Source organism: Balaenoptera physalus, assembly GCF_965194825.1.
Source record: "Balaenoptera physalus genome assembly, chromosome: 18".
Lineage (NCBI taxonomy): Eukaryota > Metazoa > Chordata > Mammalia > Artiodactyla > Balaenopteridae > Balaenoptera > Balaenoptera physalus.
In genome coordinates, this window is record NC_138899.1 from 4,151,119 (window position 1) to 4,172,382 (window position 21,264).

Genomic DNA, 21,264 nt, shown 5'->3' on the forward strand with positions numbered 1-21,264 from the left:
AAGGAATTCAGTGCTTTTCTATGTATGAGAAGATGCAAGAGTCTGGGCTCATTGAAATCATTCCTTTCATATGCACCTTAGCTCTCTGGGGTTAGTATCCAGTGTTTTCTCATCCCGAATCCCCTCAGGGCTCACCATAGGGTGCAGTAACCTGATGGCTGCAACGTCCTTTGTTTACTGATATGGCAGGTGACATTTTCATTCACAACAGCCTTCTCTAATCTTTCCTTTTCTCTGAACTCTTACTGTATTTCTAGCCTTAAAAAAAAGGTACTTAAGCATTCTGTTTTATCTAGAGCTGTAGTAGTCTTAATAGTTCTTTCAGGGAAATTTAATCTTTTACCCTTATTTTGGGGGAAATTTTCCCACTTCAGTTATAATTTATATAGTAAACTCCTATCATTAGTTGATTAGATATTATGTACTATTATACTCTTAAATTTGTATTTTTATCTTAGTAGTGTTAGAATGAAAAACAGTAATAGTGTCCAAAAGGTGCTAAGTAAATATTCCATAAAGTTGCTGATGAGTAACTGATGGAACCGATACCAGTGGAAGAGGAAATCAAGGGATGATGATAAAAAAATTACTTGCTATTTATTATTTTCCAGACTTTTGAATAGAAGTGGCCACAAGATTTACTGGGGAGCGTATGGTAGACTTTTGTACTGTTGAAGACTGTATTAAGTGATGGCTGTTATGACTCAACATTTCTTTGACTAAAAAAACGAGGAGAGGTATTAAAGGGGATGGAATCTGAAATTGGGGGCTGCAGCTCATGGGGAATGGGCTGGAAGAGAGCGCTTTAGAAGACACTTGTTGGCTTTGGGCCCGGGGTTGGGATGGGGGGCAGGGGTGTGTGTGTGTGTGTGTGTGTGTGTGTGTGTGTGTGTGTGTGTGTGTGTGTGTGAAACCTGTGTGCACAGGCAGCTCCCCTGTCCTGCTCAGGGTAAGTGTAGAGTAGATGCTGCTCGGGTCCATCAGCAGGATGAAAACATCATTTCACAGAATTGCTTCCAAAACAGTGTGAGGGGGTTTTGTCCATATTTTACCACAGTAGGAAACAGGTTCAGAGTGGTTGAAATGTTTCCTTACTGTGTACACAGAAGGAAAAGCGTAACGTTATGGTGGAGACACCTGGGAGACACCACCTCAGCCAGACAGATGATCAAGGTCCTCAAGTGGTCTTTCCTCGGTGCCTATATCCTTCCTATCTGTGTGTCCTCTCTGGATGAGAATGCCAGTCTGATTGGATTAGACCCACCCTTAGGGCCTCCTTTTGACTTAATCACCTCCTTAAAGGTCCTTCTTAAGTACTGATAGTCACATTCTAAGGTAGCTTCAACATATGAATCGGCATGGGGTGGGGACACAATTCAGCCCATAACAGCTACTTTCCAAATGTGGAGATAAAACCATGTATATTTAAGAACTATCTTTAAAGTGTTTCCATTTTACATCTAAAATGGGATGGACAAGAGTTTGGGCACATCAACTGCAAGTCCCTGCTTTTCCTGAGCGTTTGCATTTCCTGAAAGGCGCCTGCAGGCCCCTGGCTGGCATCAGCCCCGAATCTTCAGACCCTGTACTTCCTCCTTTCCTTCTGCACCTTGGCTTTTCCATCTTGACCTTTCATCTCTTGTTTTGTATTGTATTCTCATCAGGCATCTTGCTCTTTGCCTGAACCTAATGCATCTGCAGATGTTTGGTTCTCCTAATCCCAGCCCTTTTCTTTTTCTGGCCTGAGTTACAAACGTGTTTTTTCATTCTCTTGAAAAGTCACTACATACCAGCAGTTTTAAAGAAACATCTAGAAAATTCTGTGATATTTTTGTGATAATGTAACCTTCTTTTTCTTCCCTGTTCTAGGTTTGAATGTCAATCCAAAGATTCAGTATCACTCAGTTTTAGAGGGAGCTAGAGGTTGTAGTAAATGGGTGCAATTTTTTTTTATGCTCTAACTTTTTTTTGGAAATTATAGCTGCGAGAGTATGTTTAATACGAAATAGAAAAAGGTCAAAAGATTTAAAACAGTCAATCATAATTTGAACTGAGGAAGGTTTTAGTTAAGCTTTAAAATTATGTTATATAAATAAATTATATGGGCTTGAATGAGCTGTAAGATTTCCCTAAACATCTAAAGGATTTTCAAAGAGGGAGGATGCTATAATTAAAGTGGTAAATCTTTAAGTAAGCAATACTTAAACTATGCAGAAGCTCTTGAAGAACTTGCCAGAAATAAGGATGAGGCAGAGAGTTAGGATATAAATAGGTAATTATGTATATATTTAATATACATATAATATATATAATTTATATATATAGGTAATTATATATAATATTTATAATAATATATATAATATATTATTAATAATATTATATATAATTATATAAGTACATATACATACTTTTTTGTTTGGATTGGTATAATTTTGAGACATTAAATATATTAAATATTTTTTAAAACTGCTATAAGTCTATTACACGAGATGACAAAATAGATGAAATATCTTGGAATCATGGAGTTCCAAGGAGGCTTAGCAATCACATAAGTTCTTACTCAGTTTAATAAGAAGAGAATTGAGACCAGGAGAGAGATACATATCTCAACACTAACAAATGTATTTGCAAACGTAAATGTGTTCCGTCTTGTACAACAGTCAAGTGAATTGAAGAGAGATGCAAAGAAATTCAATTTGAATATATGACCAATTAATTATAAGGAGGAAAAAAACAGTATAAATGTTCCAGTTCTTCCTACCACTTAACACAAATACACAGATGTGCACTGGTTCCATGATGTCCATCTGTTCTCTGAGATTAGGCAGCTGTGGGAGGTTCCAGATGGATGCACATTCCTTGACACTCGTCCTGTCCGGAAGAAAGCCTATTTCTCCTTCCCTGGAACCTTGACTGGCCTGTGATGGTCTTGACTAACAGAGCACGGTAGAAGTGATGCCCTGACAGGCCACGACTTGCTTTTAAGAGGACTCGCAGTTTCCACCTTGATCCTGAAACCTGAACCATCGTGTAAGATGTCCAGTTGCCCTGCTGAAGAGACCGTCTAGAGATGTCCTGAAACTGGGGAACAACAGAGGGGCCCAGACGAGCTCAGCCTTCTAGCCATGGCTCTAAAGGCACCAGACTTGTAAATAAAGACATCTGGGACCCGGGAGACCAGACTAACTGAATGTTCAGGCAATGCCTGCCTGAATTCCTGGTGCACAAAATTGTGAGATATAATGAAATTACTGTCGTTTAAAGCCTCTGAGTTTGGGGAGAGTTTGTTATGCATTAGTAGAATATTGCAGGTTGGATTAACTTAGGAAGAGATTTAACATTAATTTCAGGGAATGACTGTCTTTGCAAAAAATAATCAACATAATAGCTAAGTGTATTAAGATAAGTCAACTATAACTAAGAAATATTCATATCCTTAAGATTCAACCTGAGGCCATCAGATACCCTTAACATACAGGCACAGGTTATTCTTGTCCTGGAAGTGCTGGAAATAATTGTGCTCTAGGTACTGGCTGCTGAGATTGTGGTCCATGGTCCAGGACCTTCAGCCTGACCTGGGAGCTTGTGAGAAATGCAGGACCTCTGGCCCTACCCCAGACTCCCTGCATCATTTTTTTTTTTTTCTTGGTCACATGGCTGGCCAGGTTGTTGTGGGGTTTTTTCTAAACATCTTTATTGGAGTATAATTGCTTTACAATGGTGTGTTAGTTTCTGCTGTATAACAAAGTGAATCAGCTATATGTATACATATATCCCCATATCTCCTCCCTCTTGTGTCTCCCTCCCACCCTCCGTATCCCACCCCTCTAGGTGGTCACAAAGCACCGAGCTGATCTCCCTGTGCTATGCGGCTGCTTCCCACTAGCTATCTATTTTACATTTGGTAGTGTATATATGTCCATGCCACTCTCTTCGTCCCAGTTTACCCTTCCCTGCATCATTTTAACAAAATCTCCGAGTGACTTATTTGCACTGTAAAAGAAGCACTAGTCTAAATAGTTTTATTCAAAGGATGGGAATTTATGTAAATAAATGTGAGAGGAACATTCATTCTTAATTTTATTGCAGAGCGCCCCTTCTTCTAGAATGTTTGGACCGTGGTTAAACCTAAAGGGAAAATTGTCCACATTCATTTCTGCTTCCGTGTTCAGTGATAATGGTTTCTTGTTTTGGGTAACTTCATCTTCCTCCAATATCAGGTTGTTATTAAAGGCAGAATTTCTCCAAATCCACAAATATTCAGGAATAGGAAAGTATACTTTCAAATCGGGGCATGTATCATATATGTATTCAAATTATAGCTTAATTAGATAAGAAAAATATATAAACACTTTTATCAGTTCTTTGAAAATAAATATTTTACAAGTTAGGCTACTGGGACAAGAGGTCCAACAAAAATATTATTACAAATGGAATAATTAAACCAGTTCAGATTTCTGAAGCTGGAAAAAGGTGCAGCAAATTTGGAGGGCATCTAGACAAGAGCGACTAAATTTATATTAATAAATTTAATATATAAGGTGACTTCCTCTGGCAAAACTGGTAGCCCAACTCAGACCCCACACCAAAGGCTTCCTGGTCACATCCCAGGGGTCATTCTTTTGACATTTTTCTATTGTTGCCACCTACTGGTCAAGAATGAATTCTGTTGGTCTTGCTGTTTTGACATTCATTGATTTGTATGTTTGTCTTTAAATAATACAGCAGATACAAATTATGGGCCTATTATATGATAGGCACTACTGTTACAAAAATAAGACATTGTCCTTGTCTCAAAGAGTTCATGGTTTTGTTCAACAGAAAGACAAAATGAGGCCTTGACATCAAAGGGGTATATGGAGAGACAAGGGTGCAAAGCAACACACGAGAGACATCTAATCCTGCCCTGGAGGTCAGGGAAGAATTTTCACAAAGAAGTACAAAGAAATGGTTCAAATATGGGGTCCTAGTGTCAGAAAGGCTGTGATGTGTGTGAAAAGAAACTCAGGGAGGAAAAATAACTGAAATCTATATGACTTATTAAATTGTTAAAATTGAAGTATGAATCTATTGATCAAGCCATATTATGGTTTGTAGAAAACACACAGAAGAGGTGGTTTCAGTGTGAACCACAGAAAGGGTTTTTTAAGAAGAGATTTTTCTTCACAAGAGTTAATTAAAGATGAGTGATCTATATCCTTTAACAAATATTCGTCAGGCACCAGCTGTGTACCAGGCATGGTGTGGATACTGAGGATGAAACAGTGATCAAGGCAATGAGGGAATGAAAACTGATGCAGCCACTATGGGGAGCAGTATGGAGGTTCCTGAAAAAACTAGAAATAGAACTACCATAGGACCCAGCAATCCCGCTACTGGGCATATACCCTGAGAAAAGCATAAATCAAAAAGACACATGCACCCCAATGTTCATTGCAGCACTATTTACAATAGCCAGGTCACGGAAGCAACCTAAATGCCCATCGACAGACGAATGGATAAAAAAGTTGTGGTACATATATACAATGGAATATTACTCAGCCATAAAAAGGAACGAAACTGAGTCATTTGTTGAGACGTGGATGGATCTAGAGACTGTCATACAGAGTGAAGTAAGTAAGTCAGAAAGAGAAAAACAAATATCGTATATTAACGCATGTATGTGGAACCTAGAAAAATGGTACAGATGAACCTGTTTGCAGGGCAGAAGTTGAGACATAGATGTAGAGAACAAACGTACGGACAGCAAGGGGGGAAAACTGCGGTGGGGTGGGGATGGTGGTGTGCTGAATCGGGCGATTGGGATTGACATGTATACACTGATGTGTATAAAATTGATGACTAATAAGAACCTGCAGTATAAACAAACAAACAAACAAAACAACTAATACTAAACTTTCTTTGGGTTATTTGTATGGAAATATGTTAATATAAATGTTTCAGACATTACATGAAATTTCTAAAAATCTTATATGTTCTGGTATAATGTTATAAGGCATAATTCTAGTTATTACTTTAAAATGTATATCTCAGAAATTACTAAAAAAATAATAATAAGAAGAAGTTTGAGCACATCTTGCACTCATTTGTCAGCTATGCCTCCTGACGCTCAGGATAAGTGCCCACTGAGAAGAAGCAGCCCTGCCCGTCCTGGGGTTCCCCTGACTCTCAGTCCATGTGTCTTCATGACGATCCAAGTCACCTGCAAATAATCATGGCCATGAACTTGAGGCATCAAACAGAAGGAAGGCAGAGTGCTCTTATATGGTAGGATTTGGGAGTCAGGCTCTCCCTCCATAGACCTTCGGTCTAGAAATACACCCAAAAGGGCCATACATACAGGGATGCATTGTGGATTCACAGCAGACCACTTACAGGAAGTTGGGAATAAATGGGAGTCACGTATTTTACAATGAGGCTGTGAAGGATAAGAAGTACCAACTAGGGCTTCCCTGGTGGTGCAGTGGTTGAGAGTCCACCTGCCAATGCAGGGGACACGGGTTCGAGCCCTGGTCTGGGAAGATCCCACATGCCGCGGAGCAGCTGGGCCCGTGAGCCACAACTGCTGAGCCTGCGCGTCTGGAGCCTGTGCTCCGCAACAAGAGAGTCCGCAATAGTGAGAGGCCCGCGCACCGCGATGAAGAGTGGCCCCCGCTCGCCGCAACTAGAGAAAGCCCTCGCACAGAAACGAAGACCCAACATAGCCAAAAATAAATAAGTTAATTAATTAATTAAAAAAAAAAAAAAGAAGTACCAACTAATACTTAATGACTCAGACAAAGTTGGAATTGTGAGTGGGACAGACGGACTTCCCGACAAACGTGTGTGTTGCCACATTTACGCCTGGGTGCAGGTGCTCCTGCTATGCCCCAGGTAGACGTTCTGAGGCTTCCTGAGGATATTAGGAAAGGTCTCTCCGTGTGAGTGCCTGCCATTGCAAAACTGCACCTGGTGGGCAAGGAAGAGGGAAACACACACAACATTTGTCTCAGTCTTCCAGTTTCCCAGTTCCAGGAGTGTGGGTTCTCCTCTTACATAGCGGTATGAGTCAGGATTCTCCAGAATACACACATATGTATATATGACTTATGATAAAGATTATATACACCACCACGGAGACTGAGAAGTCCTACATTCCGAAGTCAGCAAGCTGGAGACAGAGGAGAGCTGGTAGTGTACGTTCCAGTCCTAGTCAAGCCCTAAAGCAGTTGCAGAGCAATGTGGTGGCTGGAAGACAGTCAGGGTGAAGTTCCCTCTCAATCGGCCTCTTTGTTCTATTCAGGCCTTCAATGGATTGAGTGAGGGCCACCCACATCAGGGAGGGGCCATCTGCTTCTCCTAGTCTACGGACTCAAATGTTAATCTCATCCAGAGACACCCTCACAGACTCACCCCAATCACGTGCGACCAAATGTCTGGGTGTCCTGTGGTCCAGTCAAGTTGATACATAACATTAGCCATCATGATGCCTACACTTCCTATTTGGACTTTAGTCCTGGAAAGTTCCTTACGTATGATACGGTCATGGATTCTTTACCCTTAAGCGGTCTAAGAAAGAGATCTATTCAGGGATCTGGCAAGAGTGTGTGTGTGTGTGTGTGTGTGTGGTGTGTGGTGTGTGGTATGTGTGTGTGTGTATGTGAGGGATGGACATGAGAATTTTTCCAGGAAGGGCTTCATAGCTTTCATCTGACTTTCACTTGTGTTCTTGACACCCAGCATGTTAACCACCATGTGGTACAAAACCCACAGGCTATAGGTTAGGGTCCTGAGTGGGGCAGAGCTGTGCCCAGTTGCACACACCTCTTCAGCAGAAAAGCTAGGAGAGGACCTGTCACGTCGTCTCACCTGGTGTTCTTGGCCCTCACCTGTGCTCCCTCTAGACAGAATCCAGTATTTAATGATTTAGTGATTATTAAGGGATATAGGCTAATTTGCTAATATTACTGAGTCTTAGAGATGTGTCCCAACCCTCCACTACTTGGGATTTGTGAGCTTCAAGGGACAGGGACCACGTTGTCTTCAAGTGCTTACGAGAGATGTCACATGTTCTAAGGTTCTGTCTGGTGTTAAGAAATGTTAAATCATGAGGTCATATACTTTCTAAGCTTTACTTATGAAATTCTCCAATATTATTTTCTGCGCTTGCATATGGATTTATCTCTCACTTTGGCTCAAAGCTTAGCCATAGCACATAACAAAAATATTATAGAACCCTGGACTCTGTGAAACAAAAATCTGATAACTACTGGAACTAATGGAAAAAAATTTTTAATATATTTTATATTCTCCTTAACATTCTGAATAGAGATTATTGATGTTTTATCTCAGTGTCTCCTATTTGTTTAATCATTTTCCTCATTTTATACTAAAGTATTTCTAAATAACAAGAGGAAAACAGTTTTATGATAGCAATAATTTAAATTCACTTAATTTAAAAAATACGATCTTTTAAATGTCACATTTATCTCACATTCCACTTTCCATTAAAATGTCCCCTGAAGTGCGGATCTTATAACTAAGAGAGCATTTCCAGTCGTTATCATAAATATGAAGATGCTCATAATCACATTGGTGTCTTCGTTTCACAGACTACATGCCTTTCTGAGGGTTTTCAGATCACATTTAGTTATTCACAGAGCCACCCAGTGAGACAAGTTTCTCAGATGAATATTAGATGACTGAATGCTTCGAGTAACATGTTTTACTTTATTTTGTGTAAATGTGAAATTATATCAAACAGCATGGCAAGGTTCCCCTCCTCTTGCGGGGAACAATTCCCGAGAGTTCCAGCAGGTGGCAGCATAGAATATCGCAAAAGGGCCGAATCGCCTCAAACAATGTAAGCACCAGCATGCTGTTCTTTCTCCTTTTACCGCGACTGAGGCCGCCCCGCGACCTTTAACGTGAAAGTAACATGCGTGTACATGCTAACAATGAAAATAACTTTTCAGTATGGAGATAACATACCATGCCAAAGACAATCATAATAAAAATAGCTAAACTATACTGAGAGCTAAATCTACGCTTCCCACCGTTCTAAGCACTTTATACGCGTCATTTATGTATTACTCACACCAATGTTTCTGTTGGTATTATTATTGTGCCCATTTTACAGGCCACAAAACCGAGGCAGGAACTTGGCCCAAGTTTTCACAGCTGCTAAGTGGAGGTGGTAGAATTTTAAACCAGGCCATCTGGCTCTAATGGCCAGTCTTTGAACCACTGTCATGCTGCTGATTGTGGGAAATGCAATAACTGATGAGAATTCAAAGGACTAGGAAAAATACGATGAGTTTTCAGAAAAGAGACCTGAGTATTAAAGGTAATTGTTAAAAGGTGGAGAAATTACTAGGTCATTAAAGAGTGTTTCAGTAAGAAATAAAGAAATGAATGAATAAAACTAGAAGAGGAAATGAGACTTCAAGGAGGCCTGCAGTTAATGGTACGCGTCAGAGCACTCTGATGTAGGGCAAAGAGAGGTAACACGTAAGGGCAGGAGAAAGAAGAAAGTTCGTGTGGGCACAGGAAATGTCACAGGGGCACACGGGGCCGCGGAGAGGCTCTGGATCTGGAAGGAGCATTAGCCAGGGAATCAGTCTTGACTGTGTCCATCTAATTCCAGGATGAGGTCTCCATCACCTCCATCTGTGCTGTGGCCAGATCACATAACCCCTCGGTGGGGAAATAGGACAGAGTTTACGGAATATTTGTACTTACCCATAATTTTTCCGTTGTGTGATCATTAGGCAGAGTAAGGAGATTTACAGACAACCTTTGATTTAATGTTTTTATTTAGTTAATTACTGTCCTATCTACTAACGTCTCTCTCCCTGAAACCCTACTCAGACTGTGGGGTACTGCCTTTTCTCTGAATACATCCCTCACTTTTATACTTCTGTGTGTTTATCTTGTTTCCCCAAACCTGGAGGAGCCCCATCTCCCAGGCCCCTTTCAATAACGGTTATTGGACTAATGTCAATATTGACCAAAGGAGAGGCAGAATGGATAGGTTGGAGAAATAGGGGCAGGGGCTTGTCAGAGAGGCTGGGGTAAATAGTGGCTCATGTTTCAAAAGCAATGGGATAAGAAGCCTTCTCCTGGCATCGTCAACTCTGGTGTCACCGTGATTTCTCCAACAGGATGGTAAATTCCTTTCAGAGGTGGAGCCACGTTTTGTTTACCTTCGAGGTCCTCCCAAACTTAGTTGCTAATACCTCACACCGTACTTTGCGTCCAGTAGGAACCAGTGACTGGTCATAGAGGGTGGAGTGGTGCAAAGTCCAGCTAGTATGGCACCTGTCTTATCTTGGCTGGACCCAAGCACCTCTTACCCAGATTCCTTAGCAGCCCTGGGCCAACAGGGAGCTGAAAGCAAGAAGAGATTCTTTTTTCTAATTTGGGAGAGAGAATAAACAGCTATAAAATATGGCCACAAAGACAATAACCAGGTTGTCTAAGTCACAGTTGACAAAATGAATACGTTCAGGAATGCTCTGGGGGAGGTACACTCTTTCACTCCCGGGCTGGAAGGGAAATCAAAGCACCCCCAGGCGTGAGGGATCTGTCCACGTGTAGCACAGCCTGTGTCCAGGCTGGAAGAGGAGGCTGAGTGGGTAGATCGTCCTCTTGGAGGAAGGCTGTCAGAAGCTGAGCAGGACTCAGGAGAATCCAGCTATTGACTAAAGACCACCTCTTAGTACCACGGCACTAGGGGCTGGGGTCTCAGCATATGCATTTAGGGGGTACATGACACTCCATCCACAGTGCTCACCAAGGGTAGTCCCACCCCTTGGAGAGCCATTGCTTTACACTTCTTAGGTCAGGGTGAGACTTCCGGTGGATGTTTCTTTTACTCTACCCTGTTAAATAGTGTCTTATTTTTTTTCTTTCTACGCATGTGAGTTCTTCTAGGGCAGGTACTGTTTCTCTAACAGTGCTTGAATATTCTGAGATGAATTTATATGTCCCTTAAAACTGAATAAAAGTGCAATTATAACTAAAAGTAAAACACACTAAGCAAAATGAAGCCACTGATAATATCACCTAAAGAGAGCCACCGTGATTACAGGGGATTTATGAAACTGGCGTATACTGTATGTCTTTGGCAATGTCTTTTTTCACCTAAAAATGTTTTGTGCTGGTAACACCTGGGCCTACTGATCAATATAAGATATCATTAACAGTAGGCTCATAAAACCCTATCTGCGTACTCTGAAGTATTTTTGTTAAAAACCTGATCATAATCAAACCTCTATACCTAACTTTCAATTTACAAGTTATACAGGGATTGGAGGATAAATTAAATGACAAGAATGCAATCAGCAAAATTCAGAATATGGGAAATTTTATATGAAAAAATGATTACTTTTTTATTATAAATGAACATGAGATAAAATAGGGGATTGTTATAGACTAAAAGAGACATCAACAAAATACAAAGATTGGGCCTCATTTGCATCCAAATTCAGGAGACAATTTTTTTTGAACATTTGAACATAGACTTGATATTTCGATTATATTAATTATTGTTATTTTTATAACAGACTTGTGTTAAACTCATTGAACATATCATATCTGCTAGTAATACATATTGAAGCAGTTACAGACAAAATGATACTGTAACTGGGAATTGCTTTAAAATATTCTAGCAGATACTTGTGTTTCCAGCTAATGAGCGACTAGATTCCAGCAAAGCAAGCCTTCTGTATCCTCCAAAATTAGAAAAGCAACACCCAAAACAATACTTCTCACCTACCTCTCCACACCCACCCCCCAAAAGAAAATCTGTTCAGAGACATCAGAAAGCAGCCAAGGCAGCCAAAACTGAGGGTCCAAGCTCAGAGAGGGAAGAGAAAGTCGAGCCTGACATTCCTTGCTGCATTTCCCCTGAGGTGTTTGCTGATATTTAAACTAAGTTGGACAGGAACTGAGAAACCAAGGAGAAATCTGAGCAGAGAGCAGCGACTGTGCAGAGCTTGGCTATCTCACGGCACCAGGAGAAATTCAGGCTACCAAACCAGCTAGGACCGGGGACGCCAGTTCCTCAGGGGCTGAGGAGTAAGCAGGGGTTCGTAGGTTTCACGAGCTAGAGACATGACTCTGAGTCTCAGACCTGCAAGGACAAGGCACCCTATCAGATATCCCATGCTCTTAGCTTGGATGCTGGAATACCAGAAGCACTGCATCCTCAGGAAAATGCAAACCAGAAATCGCCCATGACTTCTAAAATCTGCAGCCCCAAACCTGCCTCAAAACCAGGAGGTATACTCTTGCAGCCATAAACTGGAGAGAAAATAAAATCATACTCAGGTGGGAGACACAGATGCATATGTTGCAAAACTTAATTCCAGGTTGGATTAGGAGGATCTTTCTCTATTCCAGCTGCTTGTCAAAAGCTAAGTGTTCACACAGATGCTCTACAATTATTTATACTAAATATCCAACATTAAATCTATAATTCTCTGGTGAAATTCTCCATGTTGTCATTTTTTTCTTGAACTTGACAAGCACTCTATTTAATAAGTTATTGCAAGGACTCTATCTAATAAGTCCAGTGTCTGGCTCACCTGTAGTTCTGTTTCTATTGTTTGTTTCTCCTTTTCTCTGCTTCTTAACAGATTCAATCTAATCCTTATCAAAATTCCAGCTGCCTTTTTTGCAGAAACGGACAAGCTGATGCTTAAGTTCTTTGAAAAAGCAAGATATACAGAAGAGCTAAAACAAATAATATTCTTTGCTTTTCAAAAATAGTTTAGAATATTTATCATATAGTCTAATAATATATTAGACTATAATATAATAATAATAATATATAATATATAGTCTAATAACTTTCTTATTAAATTTATTCCTAAGACTTTTTATAATTTTTTTCCATATTGTCAATTTTTTCTGCTGTGTCCTTTTCTAGGTTCTTATCAATGAAATATATAGAATCAATTGATTTTTTGTTGTTATATTGTATATAGCCACCTTCTCAAGTTCTTATTAATTCTAGTTGTTTCATACTAGAATCTTGGGCCTTTTTAGCTATATGATAATGTCATTAGTGAAACGATACAGTTTAATCAATGTAATTTATAGTTTAATTAATATACTCCACCACATCAGCAGACTGAGGAAGAAAAATCCTATGATCCTATCAATTTTTCTGTGAACAGGCAGGAAAAAATATTTGAAAAATACCCAAACTGATTCATGATAAAAACTCTCAGCAAATTAGGAATGGCGGGGGCTTCCTCAATATGACAAAGAACAGTTACCCCAAATCCACAGCTAAAATCACGCTTGATGAAAAACGATGTGATCTCACTACATACCTATAAGAATGGATAATGTCCATAAAACTGACAAGACCAGAGTGAGGACGTTCTTCCTGGCTTGATCAGCTGTCTTCTCCGTGTATTCACATGGAGATTCCTTGGTGCATGTGCACAGAGAGAGAGAAAGCTCTGGTGCTTCTTCCTTTTCTTATAAGGGCACTAATCCCATCATGGGGACTCCACCCTCCTGGCCTCACATAAACCTAATTACCTTCCAAAGGCCCCACCCCAAATACCATCATGTTGGGGATAAGGGCTTCAACATATCGATTTTAAATTTTTACTAATATTAAGTCTGTAACAGTGAATTTGCAAAATAAGTAGCTCAACATTACTGTTGCATAAATTGCAGGTGGAGAAGAGAGAAAGTAAATGCACATTAAAAATTGGGCAGTACTCTATCTTTAAAGGTCTCACAACAAGGTCCTACTGTGTAGCACAGGGAACTATATTCAATATCCTGTAATAAACCATAATGAAAAAGAATATGGAAAAAAGATCTTGCAAGGAACTTAGATTTTATTGTATAGGTTATGGGAAGCTATTGAAGAGTTTTACATGGAATAGCAACACAATCAGAACAGCATGTTAGGCTTAATCAGATAGTAGTATTGTAGATGGAGGGATGATAAGTAATAATGTCACGGGGGGACTTTTGAAAAACATATAATGAGAGCCTGACCCAAGGCAGCACTTGACAATGGGGATGGAAGGATGAGAATAGCTGTGAGATGTACAACGAAAAATCTACAAGAAAACTTAGATATGGGAGAGAAAAGAGATGGAGGCTAGACAATGACCTAGACTTGGAATGTAGAACCACAAACTCAACCTGGCAAGAGAAAAAGAGCAAGGGAAGAAAATTCGGTAGTAGAAGAAGTTGAGCTTATTGAGAAACAGACATTTGGGTTCATTGAGTACACATTTAAATGTATATATATATATATTTGGATTTGGAAGACAGCATTTTTTAGGAGAACATTAATGTGTCAAATTCCATAGAAAAGTCCAATAATATAAGATCAAAACATCAACCATTCAATTTAGCAAATGCATAGCACAATAAATGGGATGCACCAAAGTGGTCCTTGCCAAAGTTAACACTATTTTAAAACACATATGAACACATAGCCATGAAAAAATTTCAAAATATTTATCCCAAAGTGTTCCATGTGGGGGACAGTTTACTGAGAAGTAAACTGACTACTCTCTACTCAATTAGGTGACATGAAAGAGGCTAGTTATGTGATCTTAGACTCAGTAGTCCCTGCCTCACATCAAAAATTCTAAGTGATTGAATATAGTTCAGTTATCCTTCCCACTATTAGTTTTAGCTTTTAACTTTTAGCTACTGTCATTCCAAAATAGATAAAACCAATGTGACTTCTAAAGGTCATGGCTAATATCCATATGAAGTCTCTAAAACAGTATAAAATTAATTTATTTTACATCTAAGCTTCTTTCCTGTCTACCTTGGAAAAAGATTAAACATAATAAAATTGAAGTTAATTTAACTATTTTCTTGTTGAGCTTTCCTGGGTTTCTTATTAAAACTCTAATTGAGTATCTTTGCTTTTTCTCGGAAAATACTTATCAGTTGCCAGTTGCCTTGCTGGTTCCATGTGCATTAACAAACAGTGACCAATGGGACCTCTGAGTAATTTAATATCAAGGTGCCGAGCAATCTGAGATGTCAGGGCACCCCACAGGAACACAATTATTTCCTCTGAAGATCTCATCATTCTCAAACTGGGATGAAGTCTGTACAAGTAGAATTGCCCTTTCCTTGGGAAAATATGACTTTCTTTGCTGTTAATATTCTATGTACTTATGTTCAATTGGAGGAGAAAAATTCTGTTTTGGCTGATCTGAAAACACTTTTGCTAAAAATTACAGGTGGTTTGTCTAGAAAATTAACGTTCATTCATATTTATTCAGTTTTGAGATATTTTAGGGCACAGGTAAATGAAATGCTGATAACTTTGGCTTAATATGTGTATACTCCACTTTTGTTTTTCTTTGAGCATCTATGTTCCCCAGGCTAGGTGTGGTCACCAAACTAAGATGGGATTTTGCCTACACACAACCCAAAATCTTGTTTCAACATCTGCTTTATTAATGTCTAAAATATACTTAGGAAAAGTGTTGAAGTCTTAACCTATATGGAAATATTAAAGAGATATTTCTATTTTATTTGGAAGGAACTACACTTTTGAAGCGTGAGAAGTAACTGCCTTTGTTTTTAGCACCGCTTCCTGTGACCAGGGTAGTTTATTTCCTGCACAAAAAGACCATACAGTTTTAGTTTTCTCAACATCTTTGCTGACCAGCAATACTAGTATTTTGTTCCTGGTTTATCTGTGGGATTTCCTTTTGAATTCCAACTTCCTTTTTGACTTGAATTTACTTGTTCAGGCTCAATAAAATAAGAGGCTGAAAGTCAGTTTGCTGGGATGAGAAGTTGTTTATTCTGCTTGATAGGCACCAAGCATTTGCAGAGGGTCTGCTGAGCACTTAACACTTGGTTAACCCGTAAGAACAAAAATTTGAATGAAACAGTTTCTGTCTCCAAGAGGCTCCTAGTCCAAGGGGGTAGTGTGCTGAAGCAAGCACAGTGAGCTGTGTGGTAAATCCTTTGATATAGAAATGCCTGAAGAGCTGTGGGTAGGAGAGAGAAAGCGGTTCCAAGTTGAGAGAACATGGGCTAAGGTAGGCGTGAACATACCACAGGCTCCATCTGGGGATGGGCAAAGCAAAAATTGCACCAGAGAAATGTAGATAGGCAAGCACGACTTTATTCCAGGCTATTGTAATAGGGGAGAGAGGCCGGAACTCAGTCTGACCTTAATTCCACTGAAACAAGGCAGGGGGATTTTCAAGGTCAGGATTCATCAGCTTCACCCAAAGAAAAAGCAAAGCTTCTTGTACCCTTGTGACAGGAGGTAGTTTTCCAACTTGGAGCAAATCCCACCAATTAGCTCCAACCCTCCAACAGAAACTGGAAAATGGGGTGCTATCTCCCTGGAGGTTTACACTTCAAAGAGATGGCTCCAAGCCCTTGACAAAGACAGTCCTGGGTTGTAAAACTTGCAAGAGTCTCTAAAACAGATTTGCATTCATCACAAAGAGGCAGAGAAAAAATTTACAAGTTTTCTAAAGTAAGTGCTCTAAGAAAAGGGAGGTCAGTGTCTAGAGTAGGAAGAAGCCTGATTAAAGTTTGGTGACACAGAAGAGAACATTCAGGATTCATGCCATCCAGGGCAGGATCTAGACTCTGGAGCACATAGACCCTGGAGTGACCAAGTGACAGAAAGTGAGAAGGTGGTCCAGGGCCAGGTCAGGGGTAATCTTGGAAGTCCTGATGTGGAGTTTAGGCTTCATTTTTCAGAAACAAGTAATCATTGAAAGATTTTAAGCTTGGGAATAAAATGATCAATTTTAAAAGCAGGGAAATATGCAAATTTTCATGAACAGAGAATTGAAGAGGGTAAGACAGGTCATAGGAAGAAAAAAAGAACATAAAAGGAATTACCTTGCTTAGTACCCAAAAGTTTGTGATGTGGGCACTTATTATTTCCACTTTCATGTGATAAAGCAGAGGCTCAAAGTGTTTAAGTGATTTTTCCAAATGTTATATGCTTAGTTGTATACTTAGTACACGTGGGCAGTGTGTCTCCCAATAAGCACAGAAACTTCCCACTTGGCTATAGGGCTACCGAACCAGTGACCATCAAACAGAATATACTGTGTGTTTGCTTCGTGAGAGATGGGTGACTGGTGAATGATAGGGTGTGGTAATTGTGGATGGATGGTACTTGCATGATGATGGAGAACCGAGAAGTGGATCAGTATCAGGGTCAGAAGGGTTGAGATGGACGTCAACTCTTCCTAAAAGTACACTCTTGGGATCTTGGCCAACAGAAGCTTCTTTGGGTTTCCTAGATTCAGGGAGATAATACACACCAAGCAGCTTTAGAAACTGTAAAATCCTAAGAGATGAAGGCTATTACTTTGGGAGGGAGGCTCAGAGGGAGGGGACATGGGGACATGTGTCTGCATACGGCTGATTCTTTTTGTCGTGCAACAGAAACTAACACAGTACTGTGAAGCAATTACACTCCAGTAAAGATCTATTAAAAAAAATTTTTTTAAAGCACATTAAAAATTATAATATTGTACCTAAAAAAAATAAGCACATAAAATATTTATAAGTCAGTTTCTATCTTAAGTGCACTAGGGTGGATTATATTCATTAGAGACCCATCATGAATTTTTTAAAAAGTGAGAAATTATTTCCTGTTGTATTCCTGTTGTTTTTCATATGTTTAAGGCTCTCTGTGGATGACTCAAAAACCCTCCTTGAAACTCCAAAAAATGCCTTGAGAAAATGTCTACTTAAATATGCATCATTTGGAATATTTTGTGCGGCACGTTGTAGAAAACCCAACTCAAAATGTTTTAAACGACAAAGTTAATTTACTGGGTTTGCAACTAAAAATCTGGCATCAAGAAAAGAATCTTTATGTAATAACTCAAGCTACATAGCCAGGGCCATGATTCATCCTGATTCGTGCCTCTGCCTCACTCAGTGTTGGTTTCATCCTCAGCCTGTAAGGGATGCACCGTCTCCCACCACTCTCCTCTCCAGTCGCACCTCATGTAACAGCAAAACGGCCTCAACAGTCCCAGACCTCAATCCTTACATTACGTAGTTCATAAGAGGAGACAGGATCACTCCTAATATCTTCTGTGGAAAGAGGAGGAACTGTCCCCTTCCCAGAAGACCTTAGCAAATACCTCCTCACATCCCATTGTTCTCCTTTGGCTTCTGGATTTTCCCTGAGCCAACTGCTGTGACCAGGGAATGGGCGTCATTGACTGGTGCAAGGCGATTGGACTCTCCCCTGACCGCCACAACTGAGCTTGGCTCAGTCCTGCCCCATCCACATGGGCCCAGTTGTCCCAGAAGGATGGGTAACTATGCTGGGAAGCCAATAAATCTCACTGTAAACAACCTTTGTGGTTGGCTTGGTGTGTTGGAAACATCCAAGCTTAAATTCAACCAGTTTCACCAAATAGATCTATTTGGGGGGATTTCTTTTTGAATTACTTGGAAGTTAATTGTATCCTCCTCCAGTAGGTTTATTAAAGACTTACTTATATTTTCCTCAAAGTATTCTATGGATTACTTAATAACTTAGTGTTTTGATTAGTGGAGTCTTACTGGAATTTGTCTGGGATCTGTTTTGGCATGATGTTTAAGTGAGGATCCAAGAAGCCTGTTTTGGGGGGAAAATTGTTCTAAGATCTCACAGTCTTCCTTCCTGTATCCCTCCTTCACCTGGCCACAACTCCTCTAGGTCTGCAGCATGATTTTCATTGTACTCACTCATGTGAGCCCAATCCAATTTATTTTATTTTAAGTTTTGACTAAATAGGCCAGGGCTTATTTTCATAACTGAGTTATGTTATTTGCACTCTTTTATTCCCATACCATTGGAAAAATCAAATACAATTCTGACCAGCAGCTTCTCCACACTTTTCAAGATGGAATCTGTGATCATTATTTTTAATTTCTTAACTAACTCCAGGCATTAAAGGAAACTTTCTCAGATAAAATTATATTAATGTCTTCAGAAGAAAAAGACATTTAGGAAAATATATATGAGGTAAGATTATTCTAAAAGAAAAGAAAAGAACCTTAGTTCTTTTTTGGGCAGCAATCAGTTCTTCCGAAAAAAATGCTATTAGCTCAGAACTTCCTTTTAATAACTGGTGTACTTTTCCCATAATATACTTTATTCTGCAAAAATTGTCAGAATGACAATTTGAATACTGCTTAGTTCTTTCTGACTTCATCTTAAAGAAGCTTTAAAACCTCTGATATAATGGACTATTGATATCTTTGGACAGATTATTAAATTTCTGAGGTCAAAGGGAATTTATAAATCATTCTCTTATTCAAAAAGATTCATACACTTCTCATCTTAGTGGGGCACTTACCCAGCAGAAACTATTGTGTATACATATGTTGTGTATACATATGGTATACATGTGTTGTATGTATACTCTTGGTGTGAATACACACCTACACCTTTAATAAGTATGTATAGAACCCACAATGATTTTCTGCTCAGCAAGCAATTCTTGATTCCTTTACACTCCTTAAATGTCTTGTTTTATTGCTTCTCTTTTGGTGAAATTTCTTAATTCCTTCTCTCTGCTTATTCACTTTTCCCTGTTTCAGGATCATATCTAGAAGTATTAAGTTAGTAGGGTCAGGAATTTCATTATAGATTCGGAAAAAGGGGAAGCCCTAGCTGAGTGTGTGAGGAAGGAGGGTGCAGCAGAGCTGGACTGGACAGGGTGCGCGGCAGAGGAGGACGGGCAGAGCTGCCATCCCCGGAAAGGAACAGCAGGGGGCACTGTGGTGGGGGGTAGCGCGGCCTCTGCCCTATCAGTTTTGTTTGATTACGAGCAATGTGATCATTCTTTTCCTCCCTCCTTCCCTTCTTTTCTTTCTTTCTTTCTTTCTTTCTTTCTTTCTTTCTTTCTTTCTTTCTTTCTTTCTTTCTTTCTTCCTTTCTTCCTTCCTTCCTTCCTTCCTTCCTTTTTCTTTCTTTCTTTCTTTCTTTCTTTCTTTCTTTCTTTCTTTCTTTCTTTCTTTCCTTCTTTCTTTCTTTCCTTCTTTCTTTCCTTCCTTCTTTCTTTCTTCCTTCCTTCCTTCCTTTTTCTTTCTTTCTTTCTTTCTTTCTTTCTTTCTTTCTTTCTTTCTCTCTCTCTCCTCTTTCTTTCTTTCTTTCTTTCTTTCTTCCTTCCTTCCTTCCTTCCTTCCTTCCTTTCCTTCCTTCCTTCCTTCCTTCCTTCCTTCCTTCCTTCCTTCCTTCTTTCTTTCTTTCTTTCTTTCTTTCTTTCTTTCTTTCTTTCTTTCTTTCTTTCTTTTTCTTTCCCTTTCTTCCTTCCTTCCTTCCTTCCTTCCTTCCTTCCTTCCTTCCTTCCTTCCTTCTTTCTTTCTTTCTTTCTTTCTTTCTTTCTTTCTTTCTTTCTTTCTTTCTTTCTTTCTTTCTTTCTTTCTTTCTTTCTTTCTTTCTTTCTTTCTTTCTTTCTTTCTTTCTTTCTTTCTTTTCTTTCATAGCAATTAGGCAAAAGTCCTCAGAGCCACTTCAGGGTATAAAACTAACAATATAATTACCTTTTATTTTAACAGTTGGATTTTTAAAATGGCCTATAGTAACAATAGCCATTTCTGTCCTGTGAAGTTTCACACAAAAATATCATCTAATCTTTTCAACAGCTGTACAAATCTTTTTATTGGGTCCATTTAACAGATGAGGAAAGAGAGGCTCAGAGAATATGAATATGTATTCCAAGACTCACACAGTGGCGGAGGATGTACTCTCATCCAGGTCTTCTGATTCTAAATCATGTTCTCTTAATAACCCCACTCACTAGCAACCATTCTATTTGAACTGTAAAACTTCATAAATTACTAGGAAACCAAGGGAAGTTCCATTTGAATTAGCATCATACTTCAATAACAGAGCATCTAAAAGAAGGATGGAGTCATGTCATGTGAAAACTGGTCACAAAAGCATCAGCGGGTAGTTATTTTTAGGTTACTTGCTCTATTGAAATGTTAGAGTGATATTAAATTAACAAGAATTCATCTAAACTATTTATGTAATTTAAATACTACTCTTATATTTTAATTTTATGATTTAGATCACTGCACATGTATGAATTGTTTATTTATATTTATTTAGTGTTTCAATTAGTTTATGTTTTTTCACATATATGCTTATTCCACAGATTTTCTACAAGATGTTCTACAAGGTGTTCTATCTACCTGGCTAATTTGGTTATTTTAATGCGGATTCTCTTTAACTGTATGGGGGCCTGTCTGTGGGGCTATTACTAAAGCCTGATAAAGGCATTTGTC